Source organism: Elephantulus edwardii, unplaced genomic scaffold (genome assembly GCF_000299155.1).
Source record: "Elephantulus edwardii isolate Elephantulus edwardi_28Jun2011 unplaced genomic scaffold, EleEdw1.0 scaffold00267, whole genome shotgun sequence".
Classification (NCBI taxonomy): domain Eukaryota; kingdom Metazoa; phylum Chordata; class Mammalia; order Macroscelidea; family Macroscelididae; genus Elephantulus; species Elephantulus edwardii.
In genome coordinates, this window is record NW_006400017.1 from 2,830,595 (window position 1) to 2,857,419 (window position 26,825).

Here is a 26,825-nt window from a genome sequence, read left to right on the forward strand (position 1 = left end):
CACCACAGCTCAAAGGCATCAATTCTCCTTCTATCCTCCCTAGTCACTGTCCAACTCTCTGATGCATCACAAGTGATAGCAAAGTAACTTAATAGTGCCAAAAAATGTGATGGATAATTCTTGACATACCACATGCTAAGAGAAATAGAGGGCCAGTGAAAAACAGGAATCCCCACAACAAGATGGCTCAACCGGGACTCACCAATGGGCTTGAGCATGGCAGACAGCATGCGGATGGTGCAGGTTCATGAGGTTTTAAGCTGTTTCTTCTAGAGCCACTATGAGCTGTAGTTGACTCAAAGGCACCTACCGGCAACAACTCTAAGTTGTCTTCTTTTGAGCCTAAATTGGATCAACTTGCATAAACCTTTAGAACCCTAAAACTACCTTAAACCTTTAAATTTTTTTTGGTTTTGTTTTGTTTTGTTTTTCACATGTTGTTGTTATGTGCCGTTGAGTCCCTTGCGACCCACGGTGACCCTATGTACAACAGCCCTAAACTCTGTTCTGTCCTGTGCCAATCTCATTGTCTCCGACACACTCATCTCGATTACTCCAAACATGGAATCAATCCACCACATAGAAGACCTTCCCCTCCTGCCCCTGCCTTCTACCCTCCCAAGCATGATGTCCTTCTCCAAAGACCGGTCTCTCCTTACAAAATGTCCAAAGTATGTCAGACGAAGCCCCAGGATCCTTGCCTCCAAGGAGCCGCCCAGTTTAACCCTCTCCAGGTTGAATCTGTTTGTTTTCTTGGCAGTCCATGGTACATTCAATACTCTTCTCCAGCCCCACACCTCAAAGGCATCAATTCTCCTTCTATCCTCCCTGGTCATTGCCCAACTCTCTGATGCATTACAAGTGATTGCGAAGAGCATGGCCTGTACCAGACGCACCTTAGTCTCCAGAGACATACCGTTTGTTCTTCAGTACTTTAGAGGGGTCCCTAAAAATTTTTTCTTCACGTAAAGAAGCATTTATTGGAGGTTTGACATGAAATCATAAAAAGAAAATTTGTATACACACAAATCCACGTCTAGTCAAAGCACAGATAGCAAAGGACAAAGTAAAAACAAAGAAAACTCATTGGCAGCTATGTACAGTTGGACACAATTGTGTCTTGTTCACTAGAAAGTCTTTTACAAAATAATCATCTGAGCTCAATCTTCAACGTTGTCCTGCATGATGGGTTACTTCAGCATCTCCTCCTATTTTTTGTCAGTGACCTTCTTTAGTATGGCTGGTAATTGTTTTGGTGATTGTCACCTCCTCAAGATGCCTTGCCATACATGCTCTGTTGGCCACTGTAGTCTGCATAACCCTGTCCATATCCATAGTTCCCATAGTTATACCCAGTATAATCATATCCGCCATAGCCACTATAGTTTTGATTCCCACCATCGGCACTATTGTAATTTCCATATCCTTGATCATAATAGCTGTTAAATCCTTGGTTCCAGTTTTGGCCCTGATCTCATCCACAACCCCTGCTACCACCTCACCCACCAGCTGCAGCACCTCTTCCTCCTTTCTGTTGCTTCTGTTGCTGCCTATATACCTCTTTGGGTTGTGCAACTTTGATTTCACACTTCGCAGAACCAATTTGATGATACCTACTTTCTAACAATTTCCTTACTGGCTCTTCACCTGTATATGTGATAAAACAAAATCCTCTTCTTTGGTTTTTGTATCCATGGGAAGTTCAATATTTTCAATCTCTCCAAAAGCTCCAAAATATTCTTTTATTTGCTCTTCAGAAGTAACTGGGCTCAATCCACCTACAAAAACGTTTTTGGGGGTTCCTTCCCTTTTAAAGCTTTAGCTCTTTTGGGATCTATCAATTTGCCATCCAGTTTGTGTTCTTTCCATTCCAAAATCTTATCAACACTAGCAAACTTGGAAACAGGAATGACATCCAATTCTGAAATGGCTTGCCTCTGGAAACTCTATGAACAGTGCTCAGGCCTTTCGTTCATAGGGTCGTTATGTGCCGTCTACGATTTGACGGCACCAACACATATCAGAAATATATAAAACATAATACAACCCAACAAAGTTTATCTTAGGAATGCAAAAATAGCTACTCATTGAGAAATATATTAATATAATTCAATAATAAAATAGAATAAAAATATGGTGATATGAAAAGATATACAGAAAGAATTCATTGAAATCTCACACTCATTCAGGATAAAACATAAGAAGGAAATTTAGAAAAGAAAAAAACCAAAAAAACAACCCAAACCTCTTGGTAAAATACAAATAGAAGGTAATTTCCAACCTGATAAAGAGTATAGACCCAAAACTTTGCGTAAATGTCATACTTAATGATGGAATTTTAGATTCTTTCTCAATCAAATCAGGTTTTTCTCAAGAGCACCAGCTATTGGTGACACTGTCCAAAATTGTACTGCAAATCTCGTTAATGGCAGAAGAGAGAGGAAAGATTGAATCTAAAAGAGAAAATAAGAAATGAGGAAGATACCAAGAAATATGTCACTAATTTCACATGATGTGCTTATCTGCATAGAAAACACTTCACAGATGTGTGAGTGGGTGAACGAATGGCCAGATGAACGGGATGTGTGTTGCTTGGTGTGGCTGGATCAGGAAGAAACAGACAAGAGAACAACATTGTCCCAGGAACCAGAGCTCCACAAGTCCAGCCAGCCTGTTGCTGGACACAGTTGTCCTGTCAGAAGCATGAAAAGCCTCCCCCATTCTGCTGATTGTGTCCTGTTTTTACATAAATGCTGATACTCGTTCCTCATGAAGATTGTGGCATTCATTTTTATGTTCAACTATTGTATTAAGATTATTTAACTTTTTTATTTCAGTTGCCTTTTGTTTTTCTTCTTATGGTGTTTTTTGGGCGGGGGTGGGGGGCTTGCAGTGGTGCTTGGTGCCTCCTTAGATTTCATACCCAAGGTGACCGCTTCCCTTGCCTGACCCTAGTCCTAGCCCTGCAGAGGTCGCTGTGTTCTCAAGCACTGGCATTGTCCACCAGAGAGTGAATATCAAGCCTCAGGGCTGAGAGGCACTGATCTATTAAAGGATCTCCTGCTTCAGTGCCTCCTCCGCACATGTCATGGCTGTCGTTCAGTCAAGTGTGACAAGACAACGCTGACAAAGCCTTCCTGTCTGCGTTGAAGAGGGTGGGAGTTGTGCCTGGAAACCATTTTCACACCCTACACAAAGAGGCTGGTTTCTTACTCCAGCTGGGATAGGCCCAGCTTCCTGTTCATCTGAGCTACTCTGTAGTTGACCAAGGACAGCTCCAGAAATACCCAGCCTTCTCTGAGAACCACAATGCACAGGGTTGCTATAAAACTACCTTTTGAACAACAGTTACACACATCCTCAGGTGGAAAATTCTTAATTCCCCTTCTCGCTCTTTGCTCTCAGCCCAGGGAACTAGTATTTGTGAAGTTTTCAGCACTTAAGGGCAGCTTCCATTAAATTTCTGCCCTGCGACTTAGTGGTTGTGTGACATTTGAAATGTGATGCTGACCTTTTCTGAGCCTTGGTTTCCTCATCTATAAAGTGAAGACCAGAATCCTTGTTAGCTTGTGAAAAGATTAAATGGGGAAAATGCCAGAAAGTGATTGGCATGGTTTGTGACCCATAATGAGTTCTCTGTAACTGCTGGCTAATGTCATCAGCAAACATGTCACCAGCAGTATCCAATAAAGATATAAATAATATGTGTCTTATGGGAATGAAATGTGGAAGGGTTATTTTGCTATAAACAGGAGGGTTTTATGGAACCTTAGTAAGTGGGACATTGATTCTGTCATCCTTAATCATTGTCCAGCTTTCAGATACATAGTTAGTGATTAAAAAGACCATAGCCTGAATCAGGCACATCTTAGTCTTTAAACTGATATAATTTCTCTTTAGTACTTTAGTGACGTCCTTGATCACAGATTTCCTTAATGCAATATATCTTTTTATTTCCTTTTTTCTATGTGTATTTTTTTCTTTTCTACTAGTTTATTAACAAAATGTGAGTATATTGTTTTTAAGAACAAATTATTTCAATTTCCCTCACCCCACACCCATCAGATTGTACAACCCCCTTCACATTCTCATTTCTCTGCTTCCAACCTCTCCCACCCCTCTTGGATCCTTATACTCAGTCTACAATAATGGTTTTATACAATTTTTATTCTTATGAGACTGAGTTAGTTCACCCAGCATAATGCTCTCCAGCCCCTCCCAAGTTAGGTAATAATTTACAAAATATTGCTTCTGCGTGCTGCATAGTATTCCATTGTGTGAATGTACCATAATTTCTCATGCTGATACCACGGGTGTTGATTGTGGAGCTAAGTAAGAAGAAGTCATTGACAATTTCAATCTTTTCTCCATCTGTCGTGTTGCCTATTGGTCCAGCGGTGAGAACTGTTGTCTTAATGTTAAAATACAATCCGTACTGAAAGCAGTAGTCTTTTATCTTCTGCAGCAAGTGCTCCAAGTCCTCTTTATTTTGAGCAAGCAAGGTTGTGTCATGTGCATAATACAAGTTGTTAATGAGTCTTCCTCAAATCCTGATGCCACATTCTTCATAAAGTCCAGCTTCTTGAATGATTTGCTCAGCATACAGATTTCCCATATGGAATAGTTATGAAGAAAGGACACAGCCCTGACACACACACCTAGTCTTGACTTTAAACTTTGTAAGTGGTCCCTTGCTCTGTTCAGGAAACAGCTTCTTGATCTAGGTATAGGTTTTGTATGAGCACAGTTCCATGTTCTGGAATAAGGATAACAGAAGAAAACTCTATGCCTCTGATTTGTGGTATTGGAAAAGACAAACATCCATGTGCTTCCAAAAGAACAAATAGATATGTCTTGGAAAAAAATGCAACCAGAATTCTCCTGAGAGGTAAGGATGGCACAGTTTCATCTCACACACTTTAGACATGCTTTTAGGAGAGGCTATTCCTTGGAAAAGGACATCACACTTGGAAAAATGGAGGGTCAGTTAAAGGAGAGAAGACTGTCAATGAGACAAATTGACAGAGACTGCAGAAATGGGCTCAAATATGTCAGAGATGCTGAGGACAGTACAGCATATGGCCAGGTTCAGATCTATTGTTCACCGGGTCACTAGGAGTTGTACTCAACTATGTGGCAATTAACATTTATTCATCTATGTGGTCCTCCTTGGAGGCAAGGAGAGTGAAGCTTCATCTTACATATTTTGGGCATGGTGTTATTAGGCAAGGCTAGTTGAAGAATATCAAGGAATGCAGACTTCATCAGTATGGATTACGTCTCAATATCAAGAAAACAAAGATTCTTATCACTGGACCAATAGGCCGTGTCATGATGGATGGAGAGGAGATTGAAACTGTCTGCTTCGTCTTGCTTGGATCCACAATTAACACCGTTGGTACCAGCAGTCAGGAAATAAGGAGATGCACTGCACTGGAAAATTTGTAGTTAGGGGCCTTTCCAAATTTTGAGGAGTAGAGATGTCAATTTGAGGACTAAGGTATGTCTGATTCAGGTCATAGTCTTTCCAATTACTAGCTATGTGTGTGAGACATGGATAATGAATAAGGATGACAGAAAAAGAATTGATGCCTTTGAGCTGTGGTGTTGGAGAAGAGCACTGAACACCCCATGGATGATGGTCAAGAGAATGAACAGCTATGTCTTGGCGAGGGTGCAGCTGGAGTGCTCTTCGGAGGCAAGAATGATGAGGCTTCGCCTCACATACTTTGGACATGTTGCTAGAAGGTGCTATTCCTTGGGGATGGACATGATGTTGGGAAGGGTGGAGGGTCAGTGAAGAAGAGGAAGACCTTCAACCATGTGGGTTAACACGATGACTGCTGCAATGGGCTCTTGTGTATCAGAAAGTGTGAGGATGATGCAGGACAGGACCGGGTTCAGATCTATTATTTTATAGGGTCTCTAAGGAACCTCTCAAGAGTACTGAAGAGCAACGACTTCAGTCTGGAGACTAAGGTGTGCCTGGTCCAGGCTATAGTCTTCACAATTGCATGCTATGCATCAGAGAGTTGGACAGTGACTAGGGTTGATAGAAAGAGAATTGATACCTTTGAGCTTTAGTGCTGGAGAAGAGTGTTGAATACACCATGGACTGCTAGGAGAACAAACGGGTTTGTCCTGGAGAAGGTGAAGCCAGAATGTTTCTTGGAGTTAAGGATTCTGAAGCTTCATCTGACATACTTTGGGCATGTTGCAAGGAGGGACAGGTCCTTAGAGAGGACATCATGTTTGGCAGAGTGGAGGGATGGCGCAGGAGAGGAAGACCTTCAATGAGATGGATTGATTCTCTGACTGGAGCAGTGGGAATAAGTGTGTTTGAGATGGCTAGGTTGGCACAGGATAGAAGAGCATTTAGAGCTCTTGTGCACAGGGTCACTATGAGTCGCAAACAACTTGAGGGCACATAACAACAACAGCAACAACATGAGTCATACTTGACTCAATAGCACCTAACAACAACAGTCCTTGGAAAAGAACATCCTGATGGGAAAAGGTTAGTGTAAGAGAGAAGACTTTCAACAAGACTGACTGACACAATGATTGTAACAATGGGCTCAAGTACATCCGAGATAGTGAGGATAGCCAGGATAGGGTAAGGTTCAGATCTGTTGCTCACAGGGTTGCTATGTATTGTTGTAGACTGAGGATGGATAATAACAAGCAGTAAGTGGGAGTGAGCATTTTGAACCTTTGAGAGCAGACCACCGTGGAAGGAGAAGGGACACTGGTTTGTGGTCTGGCAGACGGCTCTGCACAAAGAAGTTGGCCATACTGTGAGGAGTCATTGCCACCCCTGGAGGACAGCGGAGTAAGAAAAGTATTTAGAAAATCACTTGTTAGACATTTGGAAGATTGTCTGGATATAAAAATCTGAAAGACACGATAATCTCTCTCTCTCTCTCTCTCTCTTTCTCTCTCTCTCTCTTTCTCTCTCTCTCTCTCTCTCTCCTTCTCAGTCATGAAGGTGGAGACTGGTCTGATTTATCTCCTCATCCTGTGTCCAGCCTGAGGATTGACTTACTAATCAATGAATGGGTGAACTCTGGTTTCCAGAAGACCCAAAACTCCTATCTTGCACAAGGATGAATCAGAGCCTAAAACAAGAATGAAAACTCTATTTCTCAAGACAAGAGACATTATCCTATTGGTTGGGTTTTGGGACACACATAGAATGATTTTTCCTCCCCTGGGGACAGAATTGTCAATGTATTTAAAAGCATCCCTTTTCTGTAGACCATCTTGCTCTTGGGACCCTATATTCTATGCAGCGTCTACTCCTGAACTATTGCGCTCATGTCCCGGGACTGAGAGGAAGGTCTTTCTTACTCTTTTGATCTACTCTCTGTGGACTCAACTTTTCCTTGCATTGTACATCTAAGACCTAAGATTTCAGTTTGAGCATTAAGGGGCAAAATAGACAAAGTGAACCTCCAGGCCTTGATTCTGAGCTCAGTCATGTCTAAGCAGCTCAGAAAAAAGAAGTCATCCATGAGGTGCCTGACACCGGTTTTTGCCATTTTTGCAGCAGCATTTGCAGATTACAACTTCAGTTCTTTTCAAAAGGTTGCTTTGTCTCTGTTCCAAATAACATATTTCTCAAATGATACACAGGAGTTCTGGTGGCCTGGTGGCAAGAAACTGCCCTGCAATCCCAAGGCACGCGATTTGAGGCCACTCTCCATGGGAGAGGGATGAGCAGTCTCCTCCGTGCAGTTAGGTGCCTCTGAAAACCCACCAGAGGGTCAGCTATGCGTCAGTTTCTACTGTATGGAACACAACAACGACGACAACAAAATGACAGCATAATTCCATGTCACACTGGTGACCTGGTAGTAAGGAGCTGCACTGTCAACCCAAAGCCATGCGGTTAGAATCCACTGGCTGCACCACAGGAGAAGGATGGGCAATCTCCTCCCATGCAAGCTACTGCCTCTGAAAATCAGCTGGAGGGTCAGCTATGGGTTGGTTCTGACTCGATGATAAACAACAACAGCAACAATATCGCATATCATGTATTCTTCTCGCACTCTGACTTCAATGGTCCTACTGAAAGGTAAAAATCTATGTTCCCTTAAAACAACTGTGCTTGGCACTGTTCCAATCAACAGAGTCCAGTACAGGTAATGTAATGTGACTTCTAAAGCTGAGTCATACATATCATTCACACCTAACACACACTGTTTTGGAGAAAGTCAGCCATCGTGCTATGAAGAGATTCCGGGTAGCCCACACAGAGGGGCCACAGGGAGAGGAACTACGGATGCTTGCCAACAGCCAGCACCAATCACCATGGATGTGAATGAATGAGCCTTCAGATGACTTTGGGCATGCTAAGGACAGAGTGAAGTTCCCAAGTCCCCTCCCTGCATCCTGGAGAAAGGGAAAGAAATGGAATAGGAGAAAGGATTGTGAACGGGAGAAGGGGATTGAGAGAAAGAGAAAAGATTGCAGCCCCAGACCTGTAGCAGCTACATAAAGGGCTTTGCCTTTTTCAATATTCACCTGGTACCTAGGCTCTCACCCTCTATCTGCACAGGAACTAGTCCCCTGCCCCTGCTCTAGTAGGAAGGTCATTTGGCCAGACAGCTGCACCAGGGTTGTCAAAAAAGCCTTTGTGATCTAATGACTATCCTCCAGTGGCCAAGCCAAGCAGGGTCGGGTATGTACGCAGAGTGCTCAGTGAAGGTTTGTGCACAGATCAAGCGCCAAGATTCCAAGGCCAGAATCCTGTAAGAGAAGAAAACTATTCTTGGAATCCCCGAGCATAGGTCAGAACAGGAGTACTGCAGAGACCTGGAAACCACATCACCAGGGGACACAGGTCATGCAGCAGATGGCAGGCGCAGGGAAGCAGAGTGTGGAAGGAGTGAGCCCGGGGGGCTGCAGGCTGCAGCTCTGCCCACACCTCCGATAGCCCTGCTTTCACCATTGGCAGTGGGCTTGCTGGTCAGGAAGCACCTGTCATGGGCAAATGGCCGGGGCTTGTATTATCCTTAATGTGTGACATGAAGGCCATAAGGAGGGATGACCCAGAATAAAAAAAAAGTTTCTAGTTCTCATTCAAGGGATAGGAAGTTAAGTCAAGTTCAAAACATGGTCATGCCAACAGGGTGGCCCTTCACATCCTTTTTGGGCTCATTTCAGAGCCCCTCCTGCGGGAAATGTCTCACCCACCACTTGCTTGGTTGGCCTATACTTCAGTGAGAGGACCAGCTGGCCACATTCATGCTTGGATGAAAACTCTCAGTCTAGCCATTGGAGGAGAATTGCCAAGCCCCGGACTCAGACACCTGAGCAGACATTGGCCCATCTGACGGAGCTCACAGCCAAGCAAATGAAGATTTGATCCTTGACAGGCTTGAATCTGAAACCTCCCAGCTTGGCCAGACAAGCAGGGTCTCTGGAAATTTTGACAGGTGCCAGTAGACAAGCTGGAAACCAGCCCAGCTAGAGAAAGTCAAGAATTGTGCTCACATCCAACTAGTGAAGGAGGCCAGCATTTGAATGCATTTCCAGGACCCCCTGATGGACTTTGCTCAGCTGGAGCAAAAAGGAAACCACCCTTGCTCATCCTCTTTCTCTCTGCTAAAGGATGTTCTTCATGCTTATTCCTTCCCCATCTCAACGCGGGCAGGGTATGCTTGAGAAAAGATTATATTTAGATGCTCGTTGGCACAGGCAGCTGAGTTACCTTGTTGTTGTTGATTACCATAGAGTCGAGCACGACTCATAGCACCCTATGAACAAAAGGCCTGCAGCCTTTCTGTAACTATCATCATTTATCAAATTTCATAGAGTTTCCAGAGGCATGTTGTTTAGGAAGTGGATGCCACTCCAGCTTCCAATCCTGTCTTAAACTGGGAGCTCCACCAAACACTGTCCACCATGAGTAACTATGATGGCATTTGATACCTCAAAGACACAAGGCTCAGCATCACAGTAACCCCGGGTTACCTCAGCACAGTGTACTGACAGAAGAGTGCTGAACCACTTAGAAGAATTTTCCTCCAAAATATAATTACAACCGACTTTTGAATACTAAGGCCCTCCCTGAGATGTTGTTGACTCTAAACAGGAAGCTTAACTAAAAAGAAAAAAAAAACAACACACAGCAAATATAGTATGTTTTTGTTGTTATGTGCTGTTGAGTCGCATGCAGTGTATAGTGACCCTAAGTATGGCAGCTCTGAACCCTCTTCTTTCCTGATCCAGTCTAACTAATTCTGACACACCAACCCCCATTGCCCCAGTCACTGTATCAGCCCATCTCATCCGGTATCTTCCTCTTCTGCGCTGTCCATTCACCCTTCCGAGCATGATGTCCTTCTCCAAGAACCAGTCTTGCCTGGCCATATGCCCAAAATATGTGAGGTGGAGCTTCAAAATCCTAGCTCCAAGGAGAGAGACTTGGTTTCACCCTATCCAAGATAGACCTATTTATTTTCTTGACAGTCCATGTTATGTTCAAGACTCTTCTCCAGCACTACATCTTGAAGGCATTTATTATTCTTCTGTCATCCTTAGTCATTGCCCAGCTCTCTGAAGCATAACCAGTAATTGAGAAGACCATGGCCTGGACCATGGCCTGGATTAGGCGCACCTTGGTCTCTAAACTGACATCTTTGCTTTTCAGTACTCTGGAGAGGTCCATGACACCAGATTTTTCCCAATGCAATTTGTCTTTTGATTTCCTGACTCACATCGTCACTTCCCAGTACTCTTGAGAAGTCCCTGACAGTAGATTTTCCTAGTGCAAGTTGATTTCCCGTCTGCTGCTGTTAAGAGTGTTGATTGTGGAGCTGAGAAAGCTGTAACTGCTAACAATCTCAAGCTCTTCTCCATCTAATATGGTGCTGCCAATTGGTACTGAGTGCTGCTATAATATAAATCCCACATGTGGGTGACTATAAAATCACCAGAATTTATTTTCTCACAGTCCCAGATCCTAGAAGTCCAAATTCAGAGTGTAATCCTAGAGACGGTTGTCCTTTGTCTTCTAATAGTCAGCAATTCCTCAAGTTTCTGATTTTATAGATTCATCTGCTTCTGTATTCATCATATAGCATCTCCCTTACCCCTATATCTGTGTGTCTTTGTGTCTTTACTGTGCTGTATGTAATTCATAAAGTAGTGGACTTAGGATCCACTCTACATCAAGATAGCCTCAACTGGTTGATCAGCTTATATTACATTAGATTGTGTGAAAAAAGATGAGTGCATTACACTAGATTGGCTTGGATTACATCCCCAGGCATTAGGGATAAATCTTCCAACACATATTTTGGGGAGACACAATTCCACCCATGGTAATAGGCCTTTCTAGTTGCTCTTGCAGAAGCCCAGTATCCAGAATGGTCCCTCTTCAGGCTCTGAGAGTGATGGTAAAGATGGAGCCTTGACGCAGTAGGGTCCAGAGAGCCGGCTCAGTCCCAAAGCACTGGCTCTAGCTGTTGATTATGTGTGCATGCTCACCTACACACTTACACTATCAAGTACCAGAACAATCAAAACAGTTTTATCATGGTCCAGTCACACAATGAAATACTACACAGCACACAGGAGCAATGCTTTTGTAAATAACTACCTAACTTGGGAGGGACTAGAGAGCATTATGCTGAGTGAACTAACTCAGTTCCATGAGGACAAATATTGCATAAAGCCATTTACTGTGGAATGAGTATGAGGATCTGATGGGGGTGGGGGAACAGAGGGGTGAGGAGGGGTGGGGTTGAGGGTGGTTAATCGTAGGGCCACACAATTTGATGGGTGGAAGGGCGGGTGAAGAAAATGGGAAAGATCCCGTGTGAAAAACAATGTATAAGATCTTTGGAAATAAACCAGAAATAAAGAAACACAACAGTTTTAACATCCAATGAAGTCCACAAGCCAGGCTTGTTCATGAATTGGAAACAAGAGAAGGTATGAGGCTAAGTCACATTCATCTACAGTTCTCAGGATCCCCTTCTTTGAATGCTACCAGGCTCAGAGAATCCCATGAGAAATTTGCACAAAAATAAAGTCTCAGCCGTGGCTTATGAAAGACATTAAGTTCTAGGCAGCTCATGTACAATGCTGACTGCTGGGGGTTGTAGGGGGATATCTGGACAGTACTGCCTCCCACTCCTGCTTGGTCTGCCCTTTTGACATCCCTAAGTCTTAGGCCAGGTCAATGCACAGCTTTGCAATAAAGATGCCAACATCTTCTCCAAAACAACTCTGTCATCATGATTGAAGATGGAGTGCTTATTTCAGCAGCATATATACTAAAATTGGAAGACCACAAACAAAGATCAGAGATACCTTATGTGGCAGAGATCCAACTGAAGGAAGTCTGGAAGAAGTGACCGAGTATTATCAAGAAAGTTGGTCTTGGTGCCACGTTTAGCTGAAGCTGGTGGAATGCCCATGCTGACCCAACATGGAATAGCAATATGACTGAGAATATGAGTGTGAACCAAACACTGTCAGCTTTGGAGCTCCCTGAGCTAAAAGTAATTCTGAGTAGGGAATATCACTGTCCTCAAGGAACCACCTAGACCAGTTCAAGAGCTAAATCAGCAAGGACATCTCACAGTCATTGGAAAGAGAGCATCACATTGTGCTGGACCACTTTTCGATCACCATTCCCTGTGATAACACTGGCATAGCCAGCAACTGAGACCCAGCTTGCCTGTTGTGGTTTAACCAGATTCCCCTGTTCAATTAGCAATAACCGCCCCTTGGATAAACCTCACTGGCTATGATATTGCCACTGTGCAAAGCTAGAGATTCCCATGTTCCACATGCTCAAGCATATGGAAGCTGGATTAGCCATTGTGGGATGAGTGAGCCCTGAAGTTTCTGTATAATAGTCAGAAAAACCTGAAAATTGTGCTGAGATGTTTTTGAATCTAGCAATAGGGCAGAGGGGAGTGAAGTCCAATGTGCTTTGAAATTACAAAATATGGTCAAATCCACACTTCACACTTATGAAGCTAAGAATAGCAGTTCTAGAAGCTCAAACCACTGCACAAGTCTTCCCTAAGGAGTCTCCCTTATCATTCATTGTTGCTGTTGGTGGTGGTAACTGTCCCATTTACGGCAACCTCATACATAATGGAAGGAAACAATACCTGGTCTTGTACCATCTGCATGATCAGTTACAGATTAGACTACTGTAATCTACAGGGTTCTCCTTAGCTGATTTTCAGAAATACATCACCAGGTATTTCTTCCACGTCTTCTCTAGCCTGCACTTACTATTCAATGTTGTGGAGATTATGATTAGCATTCCAAACGTGGGCTTTTAGAAGCCTATTTGGTTTCTCCAATATAACAACTAGGGCTACCAGATGGTGGATGTAGCATGGAGCTGAAAGGAGAGACTACAGATAGAGAAGGGTGGGTAAGTGCTCCAGTTGTTGATAAACTCCTCAGGCTGGACACTTCCGGCTGATGGGAGAAGCCTCCTGGACTCTCAGAAACATTTGCATGTTCAACTCTGCTCTCTCTGGACAAACAAGGCCACAAACACCTGGTCTCTTTAATTCCTGTTGTTCAAAAATGTTCATGAAAGTAGCAGATCTTGCAGGTAATTTATTGGAAAGAATTGAGACCAGATGGCCCCTTCCCTGAGGTGAAGAACTCAGAAATCTCCTTCCTCTTTGTGTCCTCTAGTGCTTCCAAGGTGAACTTCTCAGACATCCCAGGACAGGCTTACTAACTTATGCCCTGGTGGCTGCCTAGCTCTCAATCCATCAGGGCCACTCACTTGGAAGGATAGCAGCAGCAGGTTATTTTCCAAGCAGGATATTATCCTCCAATAACACAAATCAGACAGGGAGTGGAACACAAGGAAAAATACAAAAACTTTGGAGCTGAACAGACCCAAGTTCATATCCCAGCTCTGTCTCTCACGAGTTGTGTGACCAGAATCGGACCACATGACACCTGAGGAGCCTCCGCTTCCTCATCCCTTAAATGGAACAATGCCTTCTTAGAGAGTCAAGAACTAAAAGAGAAGATGTATGTAAAGTGCTTAGCTCCCAAAAAGCACAAGCTGTTGGAATGGGCACAATACTTAGTTTCCAAATTTTCTCATCCCATTCTCTGTTTGACACTCACAATAATGCATGAAGCAGCTAGGGCAGATGCTTTTTGTCTCCAGTTTCAGATGAGGCCAGGACTAAAAGGTTTTGTGTCTTATTTGACTTTCGTCATCTCCACATTTTACCTATTCAGAGAACTCCCCTGTTCTCTCAACCTCTCCCTCTGATCCTATCTCCCATCTGTCATCTGCTGAAATAAGTCAGGAAAGGTGAAATCACAAGGTCTTCATCACTTAATTCACTTTTAAGTGACTAAGAAAGTCTCTTTAAGGGATACAATGGCCCACTCTTTTCTCTGCTCCCCTTCTTTAAAAAGGTTTCCACAGGGAAAGTACCTATGCTTCCAGAATGACAGTCTGTGCCCACTGCCGCCAGGCTCCTTCACCTGGAAGCTGCTATGTGCCCCTAGAGCAGGAGACATAAATCCCCTTCTAATCTGCTCTGCTGTGTTCCAGAGAACTGGAAGGACCTGCTGCTCAGCCCCCATGGAGGTCATATAGACACGTGCAAGGAAGGATTAAGGGTGTTTATGGGAAGGGGACCGAAAAGCAGATGTACTCGTGATGGAAGTCATCTTGGGAGCTCTGGAGATACAAGAATTAAGGAAATTTCCTCTCCCTGCATTTGTAGATGGAGGGTCCCTGCAGATGTAAAACCACTGCCATTTCTGTTCTTGGATGAGGCCTGAGGAGGTCTGACATGTACAGTCTATATCAGCACCATGGAGAGTTACCTGATTCTAGGTAAGTTAGAACACAGCTGTGCTCCAGAATGCAAGATAGAGAGAGGGAGGGAGGGAGGGAGGGAGGGAGGGACAGACAGACAGAGATCTAAAGGGGGGGGGGAAAGATACTGAAAGATTGATTAAAGACCAGAGACAGACAAATCGACATAGAGTAAAATAGTCATAAAGACAGAGAGAGAGAGTGTGAACAGACTGACAGATATAAAGACTAAGCCTAAGGAGTAGAGAAAAAGAAAGCAAAATGGCATCTAAAAATAAAAACCTTGTGTAGAATTTTAAAGATTTAAGTGTAAGTGCCAGCTCTCTGTGTCAAATAGCACAAATTGCTCATTGTCCCCCAGTTCCACAGCTGACCTTCCATTGGGTTTCTGAACCAGTAAGTTTCATGGTAAGAGATTGCCCATCTTTCCACATTACAGCCACTGGTGGATTCAAATCACCAGAGAGTGTGGCCTTTATGTCAGCATTGCAACTCTCTACAGACTAAGTCACCAGAGCTTCAATAACACAAATAAGAGAGTATTTATTAAACACTAACAGGCACCACATTAAGCATTTATATGCATCACAGACTTTGGACTTAACAACTTTAAGCCTGCAATTATCTCCATTTTTCAAATGAGGAAATGAACAGCAAGTCGGGATTCCATTTGCAACAACAGCCTCACCACAGCATTCTGCAAATGAACTGGGTCTTCTCTCCCGAGAAATTACTTCTACAGCCCCATTTGCACTATCTCTTTTTTACCAAGTCAACTTTTCTCTGAAAGCTGAGGTTCTTCCCCCAGTACTCTGCTTAAATAAATCGATCTTCTAGAAATCACCAAGTTCATTCCTAACTAGGGACCTTTGCACTTGCTATTCTCTGTGGAGAACTCTGTTCTCCATATCATAATAGCTCCTTCATATCAGCTCAGTTTCATTCCTCAAAGAGTTCTTTCCTGAAGCCCCTATACAAATCTCTCTCTCTCTCTCCCTCTTTCTCCTCTCTCTCTCCCCCCTTTCTCCTCTCTCCAATTCCCCCTTTCTCCTCTCTTTCTGTCTCTCTCCCCCTCTTTCTCCTCTCTCTCTCTTTCTCCTCTCTCTCCCCTTTTCTCCTCTCTCTCTCCCCTTTTCTCCTCTCTCTCCCCCTTCTCCTCTCTCTCTCCCTCTTTCTACTCTCTCTCTCCCTCTCTCTCCTCTCTCTCTCTCTCTCTCTCCTCTCTCTCCTCTCTCTCTCTCTGCCTCTCTCTCTCTCACACACACACTCTCATTATCACCATCATTCTAATCATCGACAGCCCTTTACCCAGACTATTTTGTCACTCCTACTATAATATAAGCCCTACTATAATATAAGCCTGATCACAGTTTAGGGGTTTTTTTCATATTTTTTCATATTCACACTTGTATTTCCAGTTCCCAGAGGAAGTCATTCAATTACTACTACTTGAAGGAATAAGCTTTTTTTATCTCTGAAGCCAGAGAAGAATAATCAGATGCTATTCAGGAGCTAAGAGCTTTAAGCTAGAAGCTGTGCTGTCTTTAACTCTAGCCAGGTCCCCATACAGGATGCCCCATGAGGAAATGGTACATGCATGCCAATGTTCTCAGGTGCCATCAAGTCCACTATGACTCATAGCAATCTATGAACAATAGATCTGGCCCTTGCCCCAACCTACATCACCTTCACAATCATTTATATGCTCAATCCCATGGTTACAGTCACTGTGTTAATCCTTTCTTGTTGAGGATCCTCAAAAAAGACTCTTCCTGAGTTACTGGCAGCTGATGTCTCCCAATTGAGTTGGTCTTTGTCAACCGAACAGAGCAGATCCACCCAAAGCCATTCCTGAGGAGTAAGGGCCGTCCTGCTCCAGATCTCCCTGCTGTATCACCTGAGACTTCTCTTGCAGTTGCATCTCAGCTCAAGTTCTCTCTTGGTTCTATTTCCTTTTCTGCTCTGCCATACTTATCATCTCAGTCATTTCTCAGGAAATGTAAGCTAAGGCACTACACCTGTTGTTGTATCCCAGCAATGATGAGGAAAATGTTCTTCCTTAGATTAATGTGAAATTTACTTCCCATTATATCCTCTCTTTCATAGATATTAGGCCTCTCCCTTCGGATCAGCAAATACATCTGCCTCTACATAGTCTCTTGGATGTTTTTAACTGACTATCACACTCCTGAAAGCCATATACTGTCCTCTCCCAGCTGATCAGCCCCACTTGAACTTTTCTGATAGAACACTCTCATCTTCCTGCTTGCTTTCAAAGATGTGTCCATTCTGGCACAGGATATGAACAGACACTTCACCAAAGACATTAAGATGGCCAAAAAGCACATGAAGAAATCTTCAAAATCCACAGCCCTAAGAGAGATGCAAATCAAAACAACTATAAGATATCATCTCACCCCAGTAAGAATAGCAAAATTTAACAGAACAGCAAGCAACAAATGCTGACAAGGTTGTGGAGAAACTAGAACCCTTATCCACTGTTGGTGGAAGTGTAAAATTGTGCAACCACAGTGGAAGGTGGTATGACGCTTTCTCAAAAAGTTGCAAATAGAAATACCATTTGTCCCAGCAATTCTCCTACTGGGAATATACCCCAAAGAGGCCATAACTGACACCCAAGCAGATATATGCACACCCATGTTTATCGGGGCTTTGTTCACAATAGCGAGGAATCAGAAACAACCCAAGTTCCCATCAACAAATGAATGGATAGAGACGCTCTGGTATATTCACACAATGGAATACTATGCTGCATTGAAAAACAAGGAACTCATGCAATATTATTCAAAATGGGTGACCCTGGAAGACGTTATGCTGAGTGAAATAACTCAGTCACAAAAGGACAAATACTGCATAGTGCCACTGTTGTAAAACAGGACTGACCTCAGGGTTGGGGGAAGATTGAGAAAGATGGGATAAATAATGTATACTGCATTGAAACAGATGAGGGAGAAAATTGTTTAAAATGGATATGTGATTAAGTATTACTGCCATGAGAGGAGTCCAGAGCAAAGGCTGCAAAGTAGAGGGGACCTGGGGGAGGGATTGTAAAACAATGAAATAATTTTTCTTTTACTTTTCAAAGAGAAGTGTGTACAGTGGGTGGGGGAAGGGTGGGCAGGGGGGAAATGCAACAATGAATGACTGGAATTCCAAAGTATCTTTAAATTTTCGTTATGATTAATAATAATAAAATTAAAATAAATATTAAAAAAGATATGTCCATTCCCTTCAGAGTCCTATTAAAGTGTGTCAATTGGGAAAAAGTAAAAGATGTTCCAAGTTTGTATAGGACCCTTTACTTACTGCTACAAACACACCTTGATGCCAGAGGGGTAAATACTCTTTGGCTCAAATAGATACAAGGATTTTACTTTTTGATTCATCATCTTATGCTTATTCCTTATCACCAAGCCAACTTCAACTCATAATGACCTTGTATTGAAAAAGTCCTGTCTCATCTCCAATGTGGTTGTCCAACCTAGAAGGCTCATGGTCCAACACAGGTATCAAACAATATTCTATAGTTTTCATTAGTTAATCTTTAGGAATAGAGGATCACCCGGCCTTTCTTCCTAGTTTGTTCCACTTGAAACCTCTCCACCATTTGCAACCCTGCTGGTATGTGAATTATCAGTGGCACAGCTTCCAGCATCAGAGCAACACACAAGTCACCATGAAGAACAAAACAATAGACAGGTAGGGGTCCATTCTTCCTACTTCCCTTAGAACCTAGGTTACTCCCTTTGGAAATGGCAAGTGTAAGAATCTTTTCTCCCTCCCTCAAGTATACTTCAGTCACTAATGATTCTTTTCTCGCTTGTTCTAAACTACAATTTGAGGACAAGCAGAATCCAGCTCATATCTTATCCCACAGGAGCCAAGAATCATCTGCAGGGGGGGGAAATGGTATTTTTTTTTTCTGTCTCTGACTTTGGGTGGGTTGAAAATATAATAGATATTGCACTGCTTGGGGGATAAGAACACATTGCAAAATGGGCTCTTGTCTTTAAGAGGGGAGAAATTCCCCTATTAACGGGTAAAATGTGTGTTACTATGGCTACAGTTTTTAAAAGATTATGAGCAAGCCAAATGTCTTCTATTATTCATAAAGAAGAGATAATGTTTTGCCATCACCAAATGATGTGCCCTGCATCAAGACACACGCTTTTTGTCTGGATAAGCGGAAGACAAGGGCAGCTCTGTGTATTTGGTCAGCGTTGTTCGCTCCTCTGGAGACAATACTGGAACACTATTGATGACAGAATATCCATAACACTGCAGACAACTTCTTTGGAAGTACTAATTCTCTCAGAGTCATGCCATCAACCTTACATATCAGCGAAGCTTAAGAAATTACCCCAGAAATGCAATAATCAGGTGTTAAGTGTCCTGCTTCAGCTAAAACAACAGGCTTGGAATGGCACCCTCTCAGAGTTTATTTACTCTCTGGAAATGCAGAGCTTTTGATGATCCAGGGCGCAATAATGTCAGGCAAGAGTGTGGTGATGTGGCAGGAAGAATGAGAACTTTCATTATTGAGAACTGCTTCAGCTTGGAAGAGTTAGGAGAGGGTAAAATAATGAGAATGGAGGGTTTGAGTGGGTGTGGCCTCATGTTGTGGGAGTGACCAGTATCCAAACCCTCACATTAGGACTGTGGAGACGTTGGTCCTGACTAAACAAATAGCCTTTATAGCTGCTAAGCACTGGACTACAGAGACGAGAAGACAATAACGAACCTTAAACCCAATAATCAAGCTTCAAGAGCTTACAGTTACATGATCATTATCACAAAAGTACGTGTGCATGGTGTGCTCCATAACCAACAATCTTGGCAAGAGGTTGACGTTGTTAACAGTTACACCTTGCTCAGTTCCACAATTAATACTCGTATCATCAGCACTCAGGAAATAAGAAGTCGAGGGATTAAGTGAACGGATAGGCAAGTCCGGGCGCATTTAACAGGCAATGGCCATGACCCCCCATGATACTCCCTTGACGGTCCTTGCAGCTCCCCATCGCTCCCCATCGTGTGGAGCACGAACATCTAGCATTCTGCAAAATGGAGGCCTGATGTATGAAAGCTCGGACAGGATCAGGATTATCATGGAGAGAGAGCCTAAAAGAAGAACAGAAGATGCTGTCACCCATGGGTCTCAAAACAAAAAAGGGGGGAGCTGCAGGAGCTGCAGGTGCTGACGTGTCAGGAAGCATGAATGGCAACTGGCAATTGTGGCAAAAATTGATTGGAGAGTTAGAGTTAAGTATAGACCAACAGGAATAAGTAAGTATAGACCAATAGGAATAAGTAGTTATAGACCAATAGGAATAAGTAGTTATAGGCCAATAGGAATAGGAAGTTATAGACCAATAGGAATAGATAGTTAACAACCAATAGGATTAGTTAAGTTAGTGGAGTAAGAACCAATAGAAATTAAGCATAGAAGCTATCTAGGTAAAGGGTATATAAGGGGCTGGGAGGAGGAAGTGGGAGCGCACAGCGGCCGCCATTTTACCACAATAAAGAAGCTTTCAGCTGCAGTGAAAAAAAAAAAAGGAAATAAGAAGTCAAACTGTATTAAGAGAACCTGCTGTCTGGAACCTCTATAGAGTGCTGAAAAGCAACTGTGTCAGTCAAGAGACTAAGGAACATCTGAGCTAATCTACGCATCAGAGAGTTGGACGATGGCTAAGGATAATAGAAGAAGATTCCATACCTGTGAGTTGTGGTGCTGGAGAAGAATGTTGAACATACCATAGACCACCAAAAGAATAGACAAGTCTGTCCTGGGGAGGGTGAAAACAAGCTTCTCCCTGGAGGCAAGGATCTTGAAACTCTGTCTCACATACTTTGGGCATGTTGCCAAGAGGGCACAGTCCATGGAGAAGGACATCATGGTTGGAAGGGTGGAGGGACAGCTCAAGAGAGGAAGACCCTGGATGAGATGGATTGACACAGTAACTGGAGTAATCAGGGTAGATGTGTCAGATTCAGTAGGATTGACTCAGCATAGGACAGAGTTCAGAGCCATTGTACATAGGGTCACCATGAGGCATAGGCAACTCAGTGACACATAACAACTTACAAAGAATAGTGTACTAGACTTCAGAGTTCCTGAGTGGTGCAAACAGTTAAGATACTTGGTTGTTAATTGAAAAGTTAGCAGTTTGATTGAGTCTGTGTCTTGGGAGCTCTGATAGCTTAGTGGTAGGAACTGCACTGCCAGTCCAAGGGTTGTAGCTGTTGTTGTGTGCTGTCAAGTTGAAACTGACTGATAGCTGACCTCTGGTGGGTTTTCAGAGGCAATACATCACACAGGAGGAGATCACTCCATCTTTCTCTCATAGAGCATCCGGCACAGTTTGAATCCATCAATTGCACTGCAGAAGAAAGATGGACAATCTCCTCTCATATAATTTGCTGCTGTTGTTGTTAGATGTCACTGAGTCAAACATGACTCATAAGGACCCTATGAACAATAGACCTGAACCCTGTGCTGCCCTGTGCAATCTTCATCATCTTTGATACACCTGAACTCATTGCTGCTGTCACTGTGCTAAGCTATCTTGTTGAGGGTCTTCTTTCCTTTCACTGACCGTCCACCTTTCCAAGCAGGATGTCCCTTTCCAAGGATTACCCTATCCCAGTAACATGCCCAGAATATATGAGACAAACCTTTGCCATCCTTACCTCTAAGAAGCACTCTGGCTGCACTTTCTCCAAGACATATCTGCTTGTTCTTTTAGCAATCCATGTGATATTCAGTATTCTTCTCCGACACTACAGCTCAAAAGCATCTATTCTTCTATTGTCATCTCTAATCATCCCTATGCTGTCAGATGTGATAGAAAGCAAGTGATTGAAAAGATCCTGGCGTGAATCAGGTGCATCGTAGTCTTCAAATTGACATTGTTGCTCTTCCGGATTCAATACATCTCCTAATTTTCTGACTGCTGATACCAAGGGTGTGGATCCAAATAGGATGAAATGCTTGACCATTTCAGTCTTTTCCTCATCTATCATGATGTTGCCTTTCAGTCCAGTGTTCAGGATTTTTGTTTTCTTAATGTTGAGATGCATCCAAATTGAAGGATGTAGTCTTTGATCCCCTGCAATAAGTTCTTCAAGTCTTCTTCACTTTCAGCAAGCAAGGTTGTGTCATCTGCATAATGCAGGTTGCTGATGAGCCTTGCCCTGATCCTGATGCCACATTTTCCTTCATAGAGTTCAGCTCCTCAGATGAGCTGCACAGCAGATTGAGTAGATAATGGAGAAAGGATACAACCTTGACATTCACTTTTCTTGATTTTAAACCATGTAGTGTTCCCTTGCTTTGATCTTATGATTTATTGTTTCTGAAAACCCACTGGAGGGTCAGTGACAGGTTGGTTCCAGCTTGAAGGTACATAACAAACAACAGCAATAGAAGTGCTTTGGGAGAAAGGCACCATGATCTACTTTTGAAAAATCAGTCACTGACTGTATTAGGATGCACAGTTCTCCTTTGACAAATGTCAGGTCACTATGAGCCAGAACTGAATTCACAGAAACTATTTTCTTGTTTGGTTTTCTTTTTACCTGATGTAAACCCAGAAAGAGAGATCCCAGGGAAGGACAGGTCCCTCTCAATCAGAAGCTGTTCGTCAGTCACAGATCCAAGGTGGAGCCTGTACTTTAGTAACTACTGCTGTGTAAACCCCTCAAATCTGTGTAGCTCTAAATGTGCAACAATGAATGAATGGAAATCTAAGTTCTTTATAAACGTACAATAAAATCTCAACTTAAAAAAGGGGAGGGGGGGATCTGTGTAGCTCTAAAGGAACCATTCTAATGTATTCATGAATTCTATGGGTCGAGATTTCGTGCAGGATAGAGTAGGGATGGTTGTCTCTATGCCATATTGTCCAGCACCACTTTAGAGAAGACTTGACATCTAGGAATATCTCAACGGCCAGGGGCTAAAATCATTCGTAATCATCCTTGCTCGCATGTCAAGTAGTTAAAGTTGATGTCATCTGGACCTTACCTGGGCTGTTGACCAGAATTTCTACCGGTGGTCTTGTCATGGTTCCTTCACATGGGCCGAGTTGAGCTTCCTCACAGCATGGTGGCTATGTTCCAAGAGCAAATGGATCAAAAGCGCAGGGCAGAAATGCAGAGAGATTTATGATGGAGCTTTGTAAACCTGCATAACAGTGTATATATGACACTATTCATCAAGATGAATATCAACAAAGCCCATCCCAGATTCAAGGGGACAGAACATAGTACGGGAGGAGTGTCAGGGACCCATCATAAGAAGATTGTAAGCAACGTGATACATTGTTCTAGACATTCTCAGAAAATACAGTCTGCTGCACTTTGTTCTTTTGAAAAGTCAGTGCAATAGACTGGACTTTCCCCAGCTTATTTTGTACCTTGAAAAAGTCAACCATGCAAGGCTCATGTTAGGGAATTTTGAGTTGGAAACATAAATGTAGAAACCTTCAATTTGGAAAGTAGACAATTTTTGAAGACCTGAGACAGGATGAGATCATCAAAGGTAGAAAAAAAAGGTCGCGTTTTGAATCCACCAGATCCTCTACCAGAGAAAGAGGGACTATCTCCTCCTGTACCAGTCAGATCTGATTTGATGGTATACACACAAAAAGATAATAAAATAAGGATGCTCTGGTGGCCTAGTGTCAAGAAGCTGCCATGCAATCCCAGAGGTACGTGGTTCGAATCCACCAGATCCTCTGCCAGCGAAAGAGGGACTATCTCCTCCTGTACCAGTCAGATTTAATTTGACGGCACACACACACACACACACACACACACACACACACAAACTTTTTTTAAAGATAATAAAATTAAAATAAATTTTTAAAAAGAAGAGGTCAGAAGATGGCAGCAGAGGAAGACAATGTGGTGAGCTGCGGGAGCAGCAGACCACTTGGAGGAGGGCCACTATGGCCTTCTACAGACCTCTGTTTCTTGATAATTGAACAGTTAAACAGTTGATGACTGGTCTTCAGTGAAGATCGAGGCTCAACAACAGGAATTCAGGGATTCCCAAGGAGGAATGGGTGAGTCCCGCAGCTCCCAGCCCTCTCCTGCCAAGCCCGCACCACACTGGAACCGCAGCCCCATGAGGCTCCCACTGCCAGAACCCACGGATTCCCTCACCCAAGATTGATGGTAGACACCGGGATCCCCGAGACTGGTGCAGCGGAGCCCCACAGTGCCACAAAATGGACTTGTTCTGGGGAGAATTCTTGGTGCCAAGATGGCAGCAGCAGTGGGAAAGCAGGCGGCTGCCCATGGGAGACTCGGGAGATGAATGCCCTGCTGCCTGCAGGTTTGGGTTTCCTTGGACAGGCCAGAGATGAAGATCACCGATACAGTGGATTGTTGAAAGTCACTGTGAGTTGTCTACTTGATGACACTTAACAGTGGCAGCATGTCTAAGAGGACCAACATCCTAAATGCACCACATATTTTGATCTGTTGAAAGCTGTTTAGACCTGGGGGGAGTCTGTCACAACTCTCAGGTTCCCTTTGCCATTTATAAAGAGGGAGGACAGTGACACATATTTCAAATTACAATATGACCACTTATGGGGGGGTGTAAAAGTGGTGGTGCTGGAATTGGGCACACTGTCCCTGGCCACATAGTCTTCGGTCAGGTGAGGGGTCCAGACTGGGGTGGGGGTAATTGGAGGGGGAGTGTACCAACCAGCCCCTGGGGGGCGTTGCCCTGCTCGGGGCAGGCTGTCTTCGGCCCCCAGCTCAGGGAGAGCCATCACTGCCCTCAGGGTGAGCTCCTCAGTCCTCAGGTTGTGCTATCTGACCCCTAGGTAGAAAAAAAATGCCTAGGGTATCCAGAGAATTTTATCTAGTCTACTTTCCGCCACCCTCTTCCCCAGTAAACCTGAAAGTAACACCCCCAAAGCCCTTCTATTTGTAACTCACAAGTTTGTTCTCTCTTGGTTTGCTCCCTTTCCTACAGGTAACCTTAACACTGAGTTTTACTCCAGACCTGACCCTGAACCCAGTGCCAGTGACAAAAAGGAAATACAACTGCCAGCTAAGGAAGTAAAGGAGGATGGAGCCTCTGCGTTCAACCAGCCATCCCCACTGGACCCACCTGGGAAAACACTTTGCAGTCCAGAGGGGAGCAAATGTCAGGAAAATAACTTCTAACAGAATAAGAAAGCAAGCAGCTTTAACCCAAGACCACCAGTAAGGTGATAAAGTGTCCTCCCTTTCCCCCTTCATATCAACACCCCTGTTCAGCATGAAGAAGTCAGAGCGTCTGCATTCAGTTCCCAAATCAATAAGACAGTTGGTTTAATCACCATTGGAATATGCTTACCATTCCCCTGTAGCATCTGGTCCCCACTGGATCCTTTTCATTTCCTTCACCTGCTCCCTCCACCAACCAGATTGTGCAGCTTTACAACTGCACCCCTGCAATTTTCATCCCTGCCCATCCTCACCCTTCTGCCCCCAACCCTCACCTCCTTGTACCCCCAATAAAATTTTTAAAAAAAGAAGAGGTCAAAGGACTTGATCCTGGAACACCTCAACATTTCAAAGTCTGAGAGATGAAGAGGAGTCAGCTAGGAGCCTTCAGTTAAGTAAAAGGTGTGCTTAAAGAACGGAATGTTCTCCAATGATCTTTGTAGTCAATAGAGAGCCCCTGAAGTCTTTCACATCCATCATAGGGTTAGGTCAGAGCTGTTTAAAAAGACAGTATGGTACTAGCTTGGAGGAAAACTTACATATAAGAGGAAGATGAGAACAATCAATCATAACCCAATATAAATTCTTCATCCTAGTCCTAAGGGAGTTCTGGGGACATGGGACAGTGTTCACTACAAAGCTTTTGTGAAAAAATTGATTCTGAACACAGAAATTAAAGAAGGCACACAGATTGGTAAGCTTAATCAAAGCCTTGGAGACTATTGTGTGATATCTAATTGTTGTATATCAAAGTTAACTTCATGTGAACTTTCAAGGGCTTATTCTGTGGGGCCACATCTACTTGGCTTCACCATTAGGGTCAAGGACTACCAAGTTGATGGGGACTGAAGAAATCCCCTAGTGAGGAATTAAAAGTAGATACACTATTAAAATAAGTGAAAAAAAATTGTATCTAATCAGTCCTAACTGATGATGATTGTGTGTGAGTCAGAGTAAAACTGTACTCTATGAGGTTGTCAATGACTAGTTTTCTTGGAAGAAGGGTCACCAGACCTTTCTTCCCAAGTATCACTGAATGAACTCAAACCACTAATCATTCACTGATCCTGTTGTTAGCAACTGAGAATATTAAATGTTTGCACCACCCGTGTTGTTATTGTTACGCTTGGCTTCAAGTCAGAACTGTCTCATAGCTGACCCTCCAGTGGGTTTTCAAAGGTAGTAAATCACATGCACACCCATGTTTATTGTGGCTTTGTTCACAGTAGCAAAGAGTTGGAAACAACCCAAGTGCCTATCAACAAATGAGTGGATAGAGAAGCTCTGGTCTATTCACACAATGGAATACTATGCTGCATTGAAAAACAAGGAACTCATGAAATATTATACAAAATGGATGACCCTGGAGGACATTAAGCTGAGTGAAATATCTCAATCACAAAAGGACAAGCACTGCCACTGTTGTAAAACAGGGCTGACATTGGGATTGAAGGAGGGGACTGAGAAAGATGGGATAAATTATGTATACTGCATTGAAACAGATGAGAGAGAACTGGTTAAAAGAGATATACGATTAGGTATTATTGTCATGACAGGAATCCAGAATGAAGGCTGCATAGTGGAGTGGACTTTGGGGAAAGGATTGTATAACAATGAAATAATTTTTCTTTTACTTTTCAAAGAACTAACTGGAAGGGAGGGGTGGGCAGGGAGAAAAGTACAACAATGAATGATTGGAAATCCAAAATCTCTGTAAATTTCATTAAAATTAATAATA

The 26,825-nt window shown here is 43.2% G+C and overlaps 1 pseudogene; it reads right to left on the reverse strand.

Annotated features, from left to right (window-relative positions):
* Positions 1-1,231: 1,231 nt before the first annotated feature.
* The window catches only part of LOC102865235, a 68,764-nt pseudogene continuing 43,170 nt past the window's right edge, over positions 1,232-26,825 (reverse strand).